The sequence below is a fragment of the Mauremys reevesii genome, linkage group 5 (genome assembly GCF_016161935.1).
Source record: "Mauremys reevesii isolate NIE-2019 linkage group 5, ASM1616193v1, whole genome shotgun sequence".
In the NCBI taxonomy this organism is placed as follows: domain Eukaryota; kingdom Metazoa; phylum Chordata; order Testudines; family Geoemydidae; genus Mauremys; species Mauremys reevesii.
Genome location: NC_052627.1, coordinates 66,046,543 through 66,062,933, shown reverse-complemented (window position 1 = coordinate 66,062,933; position 16,391 = coordinate 66,046,543). Strand labels below are relative to the sequence as shown.

General features: G+C 40.3%; 1 protein-coding gene across 18 annotated transcripts in view; it reads left to right on the top strand.

Moving 5' to 3' along the window:
- Positions 1 to 16,391, top strand: part of MARCHF1 (membrane associated ring-CH-type finger 1) — a 471,750-nt gene that overhangs the window by 232,392 nt on the left and 222,967 nt on the right. The gene's annotated exons all lie outside the window — the stretch shown is intronic.

Here is a 16,391-nt window from a genome sequence, read left to right as displayed (position 1 = left end):
GCCAGATGCATAACAATAACTTCTTATACATCCAGCTGTGAACCTCATTTTGAGATGGACTCTTGGGTGAGGATATTGTTATATTACAACCTTTAGGCCCTAGGGAAAGGATCCTTTGCATAGAAGAACATGTGTAATTCATATATTATTTTACTTCATTCTTCAAGTTTAAGGAAGTCCACTGTCTCACCATTGCAGCATAAAAGAGTATTTTGTGTTGTCAGTATTTTTAAGTCAACCTGTAGGTAATATAAAAAAAATGGAGATATACCTCTCTCAGAACTGGAAGAGACCCCAAAAGTTCATGGAGTTCAGCCCCCTGCCTTCACTAGCAGGACCAAGTACTGATTTTGCCCCAGATTCCTAAGTGGCCATCTCAAGGTTTGAATTCACAACCCTGGGTTCAGCAGGCTAATGCTTAAACCACTGAGCTATCCCTTGCTTTCGAATAACCTTCTGATTCCTTTTGGATCATCATGTTTTGAAGTCATATGGTCAGAAGGGGAGCTGAGGATGGATGGTGTTGACTGGTAACCTGCTCTTCAACCCAGGATAGGCTCAAGAGGCCAGGGAAGGTGGGACAGATTTTATGTACCCTCAGATGTAGCTGAGGTGTGGCCTGACATGAGTGATTAACACAAAGATGGAGGCCCCATTTCCTGAAAGATAGAATTTGAGAGGTAAACAGATCTGTTTAAAAAGACAGAATGTTTGGACCAGCTAAGATAAGAGGGAGGATACCTTGGGAACCATTTCTACAAACAAGATAACAATGAACATGATAAGATAGGAATGTAGAGAGGTGGTAAAGAGGAGGTCAAGCATGGAAGCATGTTGGTTTTTGCAAAGTAACTAAATCATCCAAAAATGTCTTGTGCAATTTATAGTAAATGCAATGAGATATGTAATGTATATAACAGGATAGGGTTTTTTTGTAACTTTGGAGCTGTGATGTACTCTGCATCCACCTCCCGGGTGTTTGAGCCTGATGAACTCAGCGCAGCGTTACTATATTCCAAATAAAAATAGCTGTGTGACAGAGTCTGGAGTCAAACTGAGTTCTTGGGAAGTAGAGTGGAAAAAGGTCCCAGAGGGAATCCTGACATGAGGAAATCCATGGGAACTGGAACATGGTAGCATGAGCTGGGAATACAGAGGTTGGAGACAGGTTTCAGAGTGGTAGCTGAGTTAGTCTGTATCAGCAAAAACAACAAGGAGTCCTTGTGGCATCTTAGAGATTAACAAATTTATTTGGGCATAAGCTTTTTGTGGGCTAAAACCCACTTCATCAGATGCATGAAGTGGAAAACACAGTAGGCAGCTTTAAATACACAGCACATGAAAAGATGCGGGGTCAGTTTTAACGAGCCAGTTCAGTTAAGATGGAGGTGGCCTATTCTCAACAGTTGACAAGAAGTAGTGCTAATGAGGCCAGTGCAATCAAGGTGGTCCATTTCAAACAGTTGACAAGAAGGTGTGAGTATCAGCAAAGGGAAATTAGTTTTTGTAGTGACCCATCCACTCCCAGTCTTTATTCAAGCCTAATTTGATGGTGTCCAGTTTGCAGTTTCTCATTGGAGTCTGTTTTTTTTAATTTTTTTGTTGAAGGATTGCCCTGTTTAAGTCTGTTATTGAGTGTCCAGGGAGATTGAAGTGTTCTGCTGGTTATTGAATGTTATAATTCTTGATGTCTGATTTGTGTCCATTTATTCCTTTGTGTAAAGACTGTCCAGTTTGGCCAATGTACATGGCAGAGGGGTATTGCTGTCACATGATGGCATATATCACATTGGTAGATGTGCAGGTGAATGAGCCCCTGATGGTGTGGCTGTTGTAGTTAGGTCCTATGATGGCGTCCCTTGAATGATAGATATGTGGATAGAGTTGGCATTGGGGTTTGTTGCAGGGTTTGGTTCCTGGGTTAGTGTTTTTGTTGTGTGGTGTGTAGTTGCTGGTGAGTATTTGCTTCAGGTTGGGGGGCTGTCTGTAAGCGAGGACTGGCCTGTCTCCCAAGGTCTGAGAGTGAGGGATTGTCCTTCAGGATAGGTTGTAGATCCTTGATGATGCACTGGAGAGGTTTTAGTTGGGGGCTGTAGGTGATGGCTAGTGGTGTTCTGTAACTTTCTTTATTGGGCCTGTCCTGTAGTAGGTGACTTCTGGGTACCCTTCTCACTCTGTCAATCTGCTTCTTCACCTCACCAGGTGGGTAAAACTACAATTTATACCCGCCTACTGTATTTTCCACTCCATGCATCTGATGAAGTGGGTTTTAGCCCAGGAAAGCTTATGCCCAAATAAATTTGTTAGTCTCTAAGGTGCAACAAGGACTCCTCACTGTGTTTTTTAGAAGTTGGAGAGAGATTAGTTGCATGGGTTTGGGATCATTGATCACTTGTGATAGTAGGAGGAAACAGGTCTGGAACACATTATTTATGGGGTGGAGACCAGTTTGTGGCATTTTCAACTGGTCCCATCATTTCTGGTTCTTAGGGTGTGGACCAGTAGAGACTCACCCCTTCTATGCTTATTATGTTAAGCAATATTACTTGACTTGATCATGGATAATGCCTTAGGTTTCGGTTATATAAACACAATCATTCTGAATGATGCTACAGAACTGTAACAGGCTGTCACTTTTTGTTTGAAATACCTAGCCCATTACCAGGTGTTGATACATTAAAATATTCAGCCAAACAAGATGTTTGGTAATTATAGTTATAGAATTACAGTATATAACATTTACCTACAGTCTAGAGCATATATCTAAAAGAAGTGTACAGTTTCACAACTCATCTTTTTATAATAGTTGGAAGGAGAATAATTTCTAAATTAATACATTTGTGACTTTCTCCATCCACACAAAATAATTTAGTTTTTTTTCAGTTTCAGATAAAACTTTTAAATAACCTATGCAACATTAATAACTTTTCAGTATAGTGCTGTTTTTACTTAACTATTTTTTTGTTATATAGATTCTATGGAGGTATTTATTTTCCCTAAACATCCTTGAAGTCCCAGTGTTCACTTACTGTTTACCCTTGGGATTCACCAATGCATCCTACTATACAAAAAAACAACAACGTTGTTTAGTCTTAGCTGTTAATTGCTTTTCATTCTTGTAGTATGTATATAAACAAACATTGCAATGGATAATGTTCACTGAGTAGAGCTTAATGGTCCTTTGGCTTCACTGTATAGTAGCAAATGTTAATTCTATAATGGATTATACTCTCGTGATTTCCTCCAGTGGTTTTTAGTTTGCTAAATGCCCAAGTCCTCAAGGAGATTAATTTTGATAGTGAACATAGTTCGAGAAAAGTAGAGAGAATACCAAGGGAGTCATCTCCAGTACTACTGAGAATAGTTGGTTTTCTGTTTCTCCTAATAAACATTTAAACTTTGTTGTCCCTCCATAACTAAAAACTAATTTAACACTGAAATAATCTTAAATCATGTTTGACGCCTCCATGACTGACTGCTGTTGAGACTGCATGGTTCTTTTTAAAAAAAACAGTATTTTTTATGATTCTCATCAATTAAAAGATTAAAAAAAAAATCCAGAGACAATGTAGTGTTCATTCAAATCCAGATAGTCTCTTGACTTTTTGGCTTTATTCAGCAAAATTTCACAGTGTGAAATGTACTTTCTTTGCTGAGTATGGCAGTGTTGGTATTTTTATATTCAACTGAATGCTAGTTATAGTTTGCATATTTTTCTAGTGACTAGCAGCAATTAGTTTAATTTTGTTCTCACTCCTAAATTTGAAATGCCATTTTCTAAGTATAAGCAAATTTCCATAATCTTCCAGTCTTGGTTACTTCCAATTGGTATCTTGCATCATATGTGTCGAATGCTATCTTTTAAAGATAAATTATTGAATGGTGACAAGAGTTAGGGATTATCCTGAATGAGGATACAAACTAAACCCCCTTGGACTTTGGGAGATCCAGATCTGGATCTGAACTTTGTCTTAGACCTATTTGTAATGTAGATGCATTTAAAATGACTAAAACTGTAGGGCTTCCATTCTTGAGAAACTATTGCAATTCAAAGAATTCAAGTTTAAGTTTAATGTTCATAGAATTTCACATTTCCATTATGAACAGCTTCCTTGAAGGACAGCCTGTGATTCTAACAGCAGTTGGCCGCCTTGAACTATGGACTGTGGGATGAAAAAACTTGGAAGCAGTTTCCAGTTGATGTTCTGCTGCTGTTGTCGCTCTTGGCTGTTGATTTGGTGCAGCAGGAGTTTCCAGATGGTGAACTGTCTTCTGTGAGTGACTGTGCTAGTTTAAGTTGGCATTGCCTTTAGGAAGTAGAAGCAGTTCTTAGCAGCCAGTGAGCTCCTTATGACTGCTGCTGGTGATAGAAGGATCATAGCCATCTAAAATCTAGGTTCTTTTTTCTTTTTAAAAAGCTGCTATTCCTGACAGAGGAGCTAGTTGGATAAGTATATTGTATTTGGCTGTAGGTGTTGGAGAGAGTCTGTCTTCACATTTCCACATGTGGAACTTAACTGACCATTGTCTGGCTATGCCGAAAGAAGTCAGGAGACATTTGACATGGGTTTAATCAGGCTGCAACTTTATTAGATGTCTGGGACTACTCGGCAGATAAGTGTACAGTGCAGCAACCCCGTGTTTATTCCATAATTACCCAGGGAGCTTTTCCTAGCTCCCCCTCTTTTTCTATCCATGTTCCTCTGGCAAATCCATTGCTGGGACCTTACCATACCCGGGGTGTGGAGCTTCCACCAACTCCCCCTCTTTTTTCCTCCCGGTTCCTCCAACAAATCCATTGCTGGGACCTTACCATCCACCCCCAACCTCGTAAGAGGGTTAAGGTGGGCTAAAAAAAGTGGGGTTGGCTCCTTGCCGTACCAATCAAAGGAGTCCTAACCACCCCCACCCCCATTCGTTCCTTTAATGCACACCTCTTTTAAAGTCCTTTTCCAAGCCATTTATCCGATCAGTGTATGCCTTTCCTTTGGCGTACCTGTACTGGACATCTGCCACAAGGAAGTGCCAGAAATTAGCTTGGCTTCCTCCTCCCCACATGGACTCAGGTTCCCAGACGTTTCCTAATGCTGTCCTTTAAATTAGTTAAAAACATGGCAGCACCTAAGTTGAACAGGTGAACCCCATCCTCCAGAAACAACTCTGCTGTCCCATATACTATGCCAAGATGTGAAATTACCACCCCTCCTATGATCCCAAGGATCCCTGTTCACATACCTCCTTGCCTTTTCCACCCTGGTGTGGGAGAGGTCCCTCATGGCTCCTTGCCAGACTCTGCGCTGAAGCATGTCTGACCAAATAATGTTAACTCCTGGAAAAAGTTCAAGGATCAGCCCCAAGTCCCTCCTTGCTGTGAGCATTAGTTCCATCCTGTTAAGCATTCCCAAAGCATTTTTTCCAAGGTGCACCACAATTGTATCTGGGGGCCACTGACAGCCTGCACAGCATACAGCATCGGTATTAGTTGATGAACCCAAGCCAATATGGTGGTAAGAGAAAAATTCCTTCCCAGCCCCCGTAAAAAGGGGGCAGCTAGTGTAATGTCCACAGCAGGTATTGACCAAACCTGGTAATTTACCACCTAAAAGGGGAGGATCTGGACCTGGAGCAGTGGGTGGGCCCAGGTCTCCTCCTCCCACCCCCACTCGCCACTGGGAAAGTGGCTGGACAATTGACTGCAGTACTGTCCCCTGGAAGCGGGGAGCACAGATGGTGAGACAGCTGGAGAGCTGTGTCATGAAGAGGACACTGCAGTCATGGGAGTGACATGGGTTCGAGAGCAAACATGACAGTGGACGAGTCACCATGAAGAGGGGGTGTACCAACCTGCAGCACTAATCCCCAACATGACCAGCAGGAGGCACCACAGTGGTGAATGGACCCTGCAGTTGCATGAATGGGATGTGAAAACTCCTATCAGCAAACTTAACTTCTTCTGCCATTATTTTTTAAAGATTGATATTCTCTCTGGTTTGTTTAAAATTTAAATGCTGTCAAGCATCAAAATCCAACTCATGAATACAGTTTCTATTGTCATATTATTTCAAGATATCTAAAACATGAAATCTCACTGGTGGTTGAGACTGGCACTATTTAAGCTGAGAAAACTAATGGTGTCATGTTCAAGAATGCCAGCTTACTTCACAAAAAATTGAAGCATAGCCATAAAATCTGCTTTAAAAAGTTGAACCATATTTCATTTATTCTGAAGAAAATTAACACTAATTATTGCTTCCTTGGATGATTATTCAATTACTTCCTTTCCTTTCCACCACCATTTAAACATGTACAGAGGTGCCAATCAACATTTCCAGGAGAAAGTAATAGCAGTATAACTTTCTCACACCACTTATGAACATAAATATGAATTTACTGAGGATGTCTTCCTCTAAGTGAGAGAAGCCACTGAAGCGAAAGAACAGGGTATATACAGAATTTGGAATAGATAATTTAACAAAAAGTCATATTCATGTTGTGGCAGAACTGAAATGCTGGAAATCGTTCCCTTTATTTTGTATTAGCAATTGTACTCTGCAATATTTTCCCTTCCAAATCACCCTCTGGCTTCTCTAAAATATAACTTACGTTATTTGTTCCTATTGTCATTGTCTTTGGCAAATACTATAGACTACAAGTTGTGGTTACGTTTGCTTTACTATTAACAGCTTATATACTGTGCCATGGGCTTGCATGGCACATACAAAAAAATACATTCTTAGGCAATATCCATGCTTTGTGGTAAGGTACCCCTGACTTCCCTGCAAGGGTTAGTTATTTCAGAGTGTACCATAAGGAGAAGCAGCCACTATTCCACATTACCTGAAGATGGGGCAGGAAGGGTTGGAGAGTGTCTGTCTGAAGCCTTGACTCTGCACATGTGCATATAGATGTAGGTACTAGCCACTGAAGTTGAACTGGCATGGAAGAGAGAGAGGGGATATAAGGCAGACACAGATTACTATCCCTCACCTTCTCTTGGGGCAGGGGTAGTACCAATGTCCAGATTGTGAAGCAGATGCTTGGAGTCTACGGTCTGGGCCTTGGGCTCTCCCTGAGGCAGCACAACTATACACTGCCCCTTACTCCGTGTGGGTGTGGTGAAGCTGCAATCTATCCCTAAATTGGATGGGTAAAATACAAACCAGTTAAAGGAAGAGATGTCAGGGTGAGAGTGTGCAGAGTCTTAATCAACAAGTAAGAAAGGTGGGTTTTCATGATTGGGGTTCCATTGTGTTAGGCAGTGTACAGAACAAGAAACAATTCCTGACAGAGTTTACAGGGTAAATTTTTAAAATGTTCTTAAATCCCATTAACTGTCAGTGAGATTTAGGCTCCTAAGGGCCATATCTTTAAAAATTAGGTACCTAAAGATGCAGATGGGTGCCTAAGTGCTTTTGAAAATCACAGTAGGCAGCTGTCTGCATCTTTAGGTGCGCAGATACTCTTAGGCATTTAAGGCCACATTTTAAAATATGTATCTAGAAAGTGTGATTCCCAGTGGTGGGAGATAGATTCATACTAGCTCTGCTCAAGCTAGCACACTAAAAATAGCAGTGTGGATGTTGCTGATTGGGTGGTGGCTCAGGCTAGCCACCCAAGCTTGGACCCAGAAGGTCATGGGAGCTTGGACTTGGGAGGCTAGCCTGAACCACTGCTAATGTAAAAGCATCCACACTGCAATTTTTAGAGCACTGGCTTGAGCAGAGCTAGCATGAGTCCGTCTACCTGGACTGGGAATCACACCTCCCAGCTTCTGTGTAGATATATCCCAAGTCACTTTCACATCATAGTTGTGTGGTAGAGCCATAAGGATTTGGGGAGAGTCAATACTCTGAAGTAGTGAATGTTTAGATTTCAGTTCTGCTTTGATAGTAACAGGGAAACAAAGTATTTTAATAAAGAACAGTCCTACTGAATGAATTTATTCATGAACAGTACACTAGATATTATTTTTGTTCCTATTTTCAAGAGTTTTTAAACAAATAAAAATATATATTACAGTAATCACTGTAAAGGAGGTGCTAACTATGGGCAAGACTTTTGTGTCTTATCATTTCAAGGGAGCAAGCTATGTTGAAATGCATTCTGCAGGTTCTCAAGATATTTAAGTCTCAGGAAGACTGCAAAGAGCTACAAAAGGATCTCAAAACTGGGTGACTGGGCAACAAAATGGCAGATGAAATTCACTGTTGATAAATGCAAAGTAATACACATTGAAAAACATAATCCTAACTATACGTATAAAATGATGGGGGTCTAAATTAGCTATCATCACTCACAAAAGAGATTGAGAAGTCATTATAGATAGTTCTCTGAAAACAGTCACTCAATGTGCAGCAGCAGTGTGTTTCTAATAATAACAATAATTAAAAAAAAGAGTTGGGAATCATTAAGAAAGGGATAGATAATAAGACAGAAAATATCATATTGCCTCTATATAAATCCATGGTATGCACACACCTTGAATAATGCCTGCAGATGTGGTTGCCCCATCTCAAAAAGATGTATTGGAATTGGAAAAGGTTCAGAAAAGGGCAACAAAATGAGTAAGGGTATGGAATGGCTTCCGTATGATGAGAGATTAATAAGACTGGGACTTTTCAGCTTGGAAAAGAGACTACTAAGGAGAGATATGATAGAGGTCTATAAAACCATGACTGGTGTGGAGAAAGTAAATAGGGAAGTGTTGTTTACTCCTTTTGTTATGAGAAGAACTAGGGGTCACCAAATGAAATTAATAGGCAGCAGGTATAAAACAAACAAAAGGAAGTATTTCTTCACACAATACACAATCAACCTGTGCAACTCCTTGCCAGAGGATGTTGTGAAGGCAAGACTATAACAGCGTTCAAAAAAGAACTAGATACATTCATGGAGGATAGGTCCATCAATGGCTGTTAGCCAGGATGGGCAGGAATGGTGTCCCTAGCCTCTGTTTGCCAGAAGCTGGGAAAGGGAGACAGGGGATGGATCACTTGATGATTACCTGTTCTGTTCATTCCCTCTGAGGCACCTGGCATTGGCCACTGTCAGAAGACTCTATGATCTAAAAAAACAAAATGAAACAAACAACAAAAAGACACCCAACCAAATTAGATTTTATTCTCATTGGTCTACAGTAATATATTTCCAAGAAATTAGATTAGGTGTAATTATCCTGAGAGGTCAAGCAACTCTATATCCCCATTAGTATACTTATATAACACATTTTAATACCATCTCACAGTAGGACTAACTTTAAGCCCTTTGAGATATGCAGACACCAGACATCACCTTTGGCTACGTAATACCCTGAGGAGATATTACTTGCTGCTACAGCAAGTAATAGTTATCCTTCCATTTCCCTCTTTTTTTCCTTCATAGCTTTTTATGAGCAGTCATAATTTCCCATTGGTTTAGTTTGTTGTTCTGCATCTGATCAACAGATGAGTGGTTGGTCTAAAGCAATCCTGAAGGAAGGAGAGGGACAGGTTCTTATTTTTGGGGAGGAGGGGAGTGGGATGAGGAGGAAGGTGCCATTTGATTGTAGCTAGAAAATGTTCTAATGTATCCTGTGCAGTGAAGGAAGGCTGCTGGAGATTTCACTGGGCTAAAGGCTGTATGAACTAGTGATTATTGAGAGTGCATTCCCTTGCTGGTTTTCAAGAATCTTTGTATGATGTCATCATGTAAATATTATTAGTGAAATGCATACACTGGAATTCAAGCTGATGTTAAACAACCTCCAGTAATTCAACAGCTCAGCTATCAGTCATTCGCTGAAGTATAGATTTTAATAGCTGCGTATGTAAAGAATGAAAGAAGGCTGATTAGCATTCTCTCAGCACAGTACTCAGTGGCATGTTGTCAAAAACATGTGAGCTATGTGAAACGCACCTTACAAAGGCTCAGTAGAAATATTTTCCTTTTCTTTCAACTGAATAAAAATCCCAAGATTTAGTTCAGGCAGTTTGCTCTAATCTGACACACCCAGGATGTTTCAGGCATCTTATTTTTCATAGCACATTGTGAGTCACAGACTCGAGCTGTCTGAGTTGTGGGGTATTTTTCTTTCCATTTGTTTCTCATATTAATGATATAAAGGGATAGGTGATCCCTTTTGGATAAAATAGGAATTGACCACAACCACTGTCCAAAACTCAGATGTTTTGTTGAGATTTGGAAAGGTTTGGTTACCTTTTTGTCACCGTTATTTTCCATTGCTATGCTGCCTGGTGCTTCCTGGTTATGGCTGAGGGCCAAAATACCCAAAAGAAGGCTGTTCATATGGTATTTGCAGGCTGACCAGGAAGTACTGAAAATTTTGAAGAAATGCCTGTTTTCATGAGATTTCCAGCTCCATCTTACTGACTCTCAAATAGGCTCAGATAGGTGGATAACTTACAGAAAACTTCTAAAAATCTTTGGCGGCTTGTCCAAACCTAGGACACAAAAGCAGCTATTCAATATGTGGGCCTCCAAGATAAAATTTGAGTTCACCGGGAAAAATCTGAGTACAGTCTCATGTCCTGCTCCATTTCTTAGAGTCCTATTGTATGACAGAAGGTTAATAGTTAAGTGTCCAAGCAGTTTCTGTTCCAACTTTCACCATTCTAAGATTCCAGAACACCTTCAGCTTCACAAATACTCGATAAGGAGGTACTATGATCATGCATAGATAACACAGTGAGTGGGTGATAGATAAATACCTAGAATGATAGACTATGACCCTTGCAACCACCTCTGAAACATTATGCGTATTTAGGGTCCAGTCCAGCTCCCATTAACATCACTGGTCCCTTAGAACCCGGCTTTTTCTCAACACCTTTGAAGTATTGCATATAGTATAGAGACTCTCTCTTAATATCTCAGCTGCTTGCTACTGGAGAATTATTTCAAGGTTCCTACTTTGCTAATACATCCATCAAGTTGTTTTGGACAGATAAATATAAGTCTACATCATTTAATGTGGAGATAATATGATTTTCTTCACAAATACATTAGTTTGAATGACACTAGTAGAGATTGCTTGTCTTTTCAATCTGCCTCTCTGTCTAATTTTGTCATCAAGTGCCTGGGACTATCTATATAACAAAACATCATATTTTGTATTGAATTGTAACTAGTAGGGCATGAGGGAAAATAATATTCTGTTTGCCATTGGGGAGGATATTAGTTGGTCTTTGGGTACACCCACTCTTGGAGCTATAAAGCTTCACAGAGGAATACTTTTGCCATCATTAATTTTAGTGTACACTCTTCCACTGAAGAATGAGTGTAACTCTCATTAAAATTTGAGAGTTAGGCATCATGCACTCCCAGTTACTCTAAGTGTTATCTTACTCTAGTGTATGAATCTATAGTTCTGATGTGTCATGCCCCACATCCTGCAACTTCTTTCAGCTGTTTTGGTAAATTTATATCTGCTGTCCCAAAAAGTAAGTGGCACATACTTCTGGTATATTTTATCTGCTCAATTTCTTGTTTTGAATTCAGCAGATTCCCACAGTGCTGCTGATAATGAACAACAGAGCTTTGGTACAGAAGCTCATGCAGATAAACACCTTGCAATGCTCATATAGCAATTTTATATGAAACATTATGTTGCTGCATTTTTCTCCTTTGATAAATTGGGTTTGCACATATTATGCAAGTTTCTGGGGGGGGGTAACCCATAATGCTCTAAACCAAAATATATGTTGTTTTAGTGAATAATCACCCTGCTTCTTAAAGGGAGAAAATGTTCATTGTGATTATACTTATGGGGAGAAAATAGTTTTCTCAAAATCATGTCTTGCTAAGATATTTACTGCTTTATTTTCTTTGAAAAGATGAAAAATAGTTGCTTTGAGAAATCAACAATTTAAGTTATGTTTGAGGTGCCTTTAACAGTCATTTTAAAATAAATACTTTGTTTTAAGATCAATGTTTTTTTAATGGAGAAATATCCAAAAAGCTGCCACAGCAGGTCTAACTTACCAGAGACCTTTAGGATAATGACTCCAGGGAGGAAAAAAATAATTTATTTCTAGCATTACATTTTTACAAATAAGAGTGTGGCAACATCACTATGGTGACATTTTACTGTTATCCTTTTTTAATAGCCTGTCATTATTAGTCATGGCTATCTCAAAATGACATATAATTCTTACAACTATGAATATAAAAGTATGTTAGATGAGGCACAGAAATATTTGAGGATGACATCTTGTGTTAAATGTTTACCATAGGAATCCCTGTTTAGCATTTCATTTGATCAGTTACCCATCACCATGATATCTGGGTGCTGTCTGATACTACCTTCTGTGTACTTATGCAGATGTGTGCATATACACAGTAGAAATACAAACTCAATGATTACCTAAAGTTGTTCATTATGCATATATAAAGATGCAATAATTTACAGTTCATACTGAAAACTCTTATGAAAATGTTAGTTACACAAGGAAGCACTGAAGAACAATGAAATGCCAAAATCAAGTTTACAAATTCAACCTTAACTCTTAACCTTAACCTACCTCCTTGAAGATATAAAGTTTAGAAATTTATTAACATAGTGCATTAGCCATAGGCCATTGTGTATAATACAATAATTATTTTAAATTGACACAACTGCAAAACAAATCCAAATTTTAAGGACACAAGTTAAAAACAAGATTAACACTTCCCTAAAATAAGTTATACTGGTAAAACCACCATGTCTACACCAGTATGTGAAAATAAGATTTAAAAAAATATTAGGAGTACACTATTCCATTTAGGTCAAAAGTAGCCTCTCTTTTATGGCAAACCAGTAAATAAGGTGACAGCCTGTATATCTGAAATATTTTTCAGTGTGTAGCAAATATTCTGATTTCTGAGGTGATATGGTTAAAGACATCTGGGCCAGAAAGGGAGATAACCATTAATTTCTTGGGTGACAGTACAGGTTACAAGGAAATAAATAGTGTGGTAAGTCTTCAAACTGACCAGATGCAGAGGGGCAAAGGCAATTACATTTCTTCGTACCAGTACACCTCCTTTCCAAATAGGCCGTCTACTGAGTTTGGAAGTGGAGCTCTGTAAAGGCCCTCCTTAACATACTGCTATTCAAAATATCCTAATATTTCTCATAACTGTGACTTTCTTTAAGTGAGAAAGCCAAAGAGACATTTGTTATATGAACAATTGCCATATCCAGTTTTTTTGCACATATCTTCTGCAATGAGCTTAATTCAGGTTTTTATACTTTTGCCTACAGTCTTAAGTCAAATTCCGAAAAACACGAAGAATGGAGGGAATACTGAACTTGCAAAAGCCAAGGGAACTTTAGGGTATGGATATCATTAAGCTGTTCTTCCAGACATAACTTTGGAATGTACTGTTGATTCATATTTGGAATATGGAGCCAATAATTAATATAAAGGCATTGGGCTTTGGTCAAAATAGCACATTCCCCTACCTCTGCCATGAGCTGGGATGTAATTTGGGAGGCTGAGTATTCTCTTTAAAAAATTTTGTGCACAATCTCTACTTACTAAGATTCTTGCAGCCCCAAATTTCCACACCATAAAGTATTTGGGTACAGACATTAGGTTTGAAAACTCTAGGAGCTGGAGTGATTAAATTGCGCTCATCAACCGAAATAAAATGCAGAACTGCTTGCATAGAATGTAAAGCTTTTTCTTTACTACCTCAATATATTTATCCCATTGGCCATTATATGTAAAACAAATACCTGAATAGGGGAAAATCTAACCTGTTCTATATAATGGCCATCAATCATCCATTTAGGAAGCCTGGGTCTGCGACCAAGGACAATTACTTTAGTTTTCTGATAGTTTATTGTCAGACACTCCTTCTGGCAATAAGACCTAAAGTCCTTTAACATTTGCTTCAAGCCTAGAGGAATTTGGGACAGCAAAGCCATGTTGTCTGAAAAAAAGTAGGACTGATACAAATTGGTTCAGAATTTTGGGAGGGAATTATTGCATCCCTTCTGAAGCCCTTACCTCATTAATATAAAAATTGAAAAGGAAAGGGGCCAATAGCCAATACTGATAGACATCTTTTTGCAATGGATATAGGGTTAGCTAACATTGCTGTCCTGTCTCTGGCCACTATTTGGCTATGAAGAGCACTCAGGAGATAAAGTAGCCTAGAGTTGCTAGCCCCCCCTGATTTCAGATCGACAAAGGTTGCATAAAATTTTTACCATGGGGGTGGGAGGGGACAACATTTAATTTAATCAAGTGAGTGGACAAAGCAGTTATCAATGGTAAGGCAGCCGTTTTGGAAACTGGCTTGTTCCTTGGAAAATAAATTATAATCTTCTGCCCAATCTACATGTAATGTAGGCTCCTTTGTATGACACAGACTTCTGTCATATGATCATTTAATAGCATTACCTCACTTAGGTCCTGATTCTTCAAAGTGCATAACTTTAAGAGCGTGTAGTACTGTTGCCGGCACAGAGGGCCCGAGGGGGGCAACAGTGAGGTTTGTTGCCCGGTGTGCGTCGCGCCAATGAACACACCAGGGTGGAGAAGCAGATAGAGTTTATTCGAGATCTCCGAAAAGGCTCTAGGAGACCAGCATGTCTCAAATCAAGCACGCCGATACAAGCAGTTTTCCCTTTTTATCTTAGTTTCCCCCTTCCCCCCTTCCTCCCTCCCTTCAGGCATGCAGGAGTGAAATTAGGAAGGCCAAATCACACTTGGAGTTGCAGCTAGCCGGAGATGTTAGGAGTAACAAGAAGGGTTTCTTCAGGTATGTTAGCAACAAGAAGAAAGTCAAGGAAAGTGTGGGCCCCTTGCTGAATGAGGGAGGGAACCTAGTGACAGAGGATGTGGAGAAAGCTAGTGTACTCAATGCTTTTTTTGCCTCTGTCTTCACAGACAAGGTCAGCTCCCAGACAGCTGCACTCTGCAGCACGGTATGGGGAGGAGGTGTGGAGAAAGAAGTAGTTTGGGACTATTTAGAAAAGCTGGACGAGCACAAGTCCATGGGGCCGGATGCGCTGCATCCGAGGATGCTAAAGGAGTTGGCCGATGAGATTGCAGAGCCATTGGCCATTATCTTTGAAAAATCATGGCGATCGGGGGAGGTCCCGGATGACTGGAAAAAGGCTAATGTAGTGCCCATCTTTTAAAAAGGGAAGAAGGAAGATCCAGGGAACTACAGGCCAGTCAGTCTCACCTCAGTCCCTGGAAAAATCATGGAACAGGTCCTCAGGGAATCGATTCTGAACCACTTAAAGGAGGGGAAAGTGATCAGGAACAGTCAGCATGGATTCACCAAGGGCAAGTCATGCCTGACTAATCTAATTGCCTTCTATGATGAGATAACCGGCTCTGTGGATGAGGGGAAAGCAGTGGATGTGCTATTTCTGGACTTTAGCAAAGCTTTTGATACAGTCTCCCATAGTATTCTTGCCAGCAAGTTAAAGAAGTATGGGTTGGATGAATGGACAGTAAGGTGGATAGAAAACTGGCTAGATGGTCGGGCTCAACGGGTAGTGATCAATGGTTCCATGTCTAGTTGGCAGCCGGTATCAAGTGGAGTGCCCCAAGGGTCGGTGCTGGGGCCGGTTTTATTCAATATCTTCATTAACGATCTGGAGGATGGTGTGGACTGCACCCTTAGCAAGTTCGCAGATGACACTAAACTGGGAGGAGTGGTTGATACGCTGGAGGGTAGGGCTAGGATACAGAGGGACCTAGACAAATTAGAGGATTGGGCCAAAAGATATATGATGAGGTTCAACAAGGACAAGTGCAGAGTCCTGCACTTAGGACGGAAGAATCCCATGCACTGCTACAGACTAGGGACCGAATGGCTGGGCAGCAGTTCTGCAGAAAAGGACCTAGGGGTTACGGTGGACGAAAAGCTGAATATGAGTCAGTGTGCCCTTGTTGCCAAGAAGGCTAATGGCATTTTGGGTTGTATAAGTAGGGGCATTTCCAGCAGATCGAGGGATGTGATCATTCCCCTCTACTCAGCACTGGTGAGGCCTCATTTGGAGTACTGTGTCCAGTTTTGGGCCCCACACTACCAGAAGAATGTGGACAAATTGGAGAGAGTCCAGCGGAGGGCAACAAAAATGATTAGGGGGCTGGAGCACATGACTTATGAGGAGAGGCTGAGGGAACTGGGATTGTTTAGTCTGCAGAAGAGAACAATGAGGGGGGATTTGATAGTGCTTTCAGCTACCTGAAAAGGGGGTTCCAAAGAGGATGGATCTAGACTGTTCTCAGTGGTAGAAGGAGTAATGGAACAAGGAGTAATGGTCTCAAGTTGCAGAGGGGGAGGTTTAGGTTGGATATTAGGAAAAACTTTTTCACTAGTAGGGTGATGAAGAACTGGAATGGGTTACCTAGGGAGGTGGTGGAATCTCCTTCCTTACAGGTTTTTAA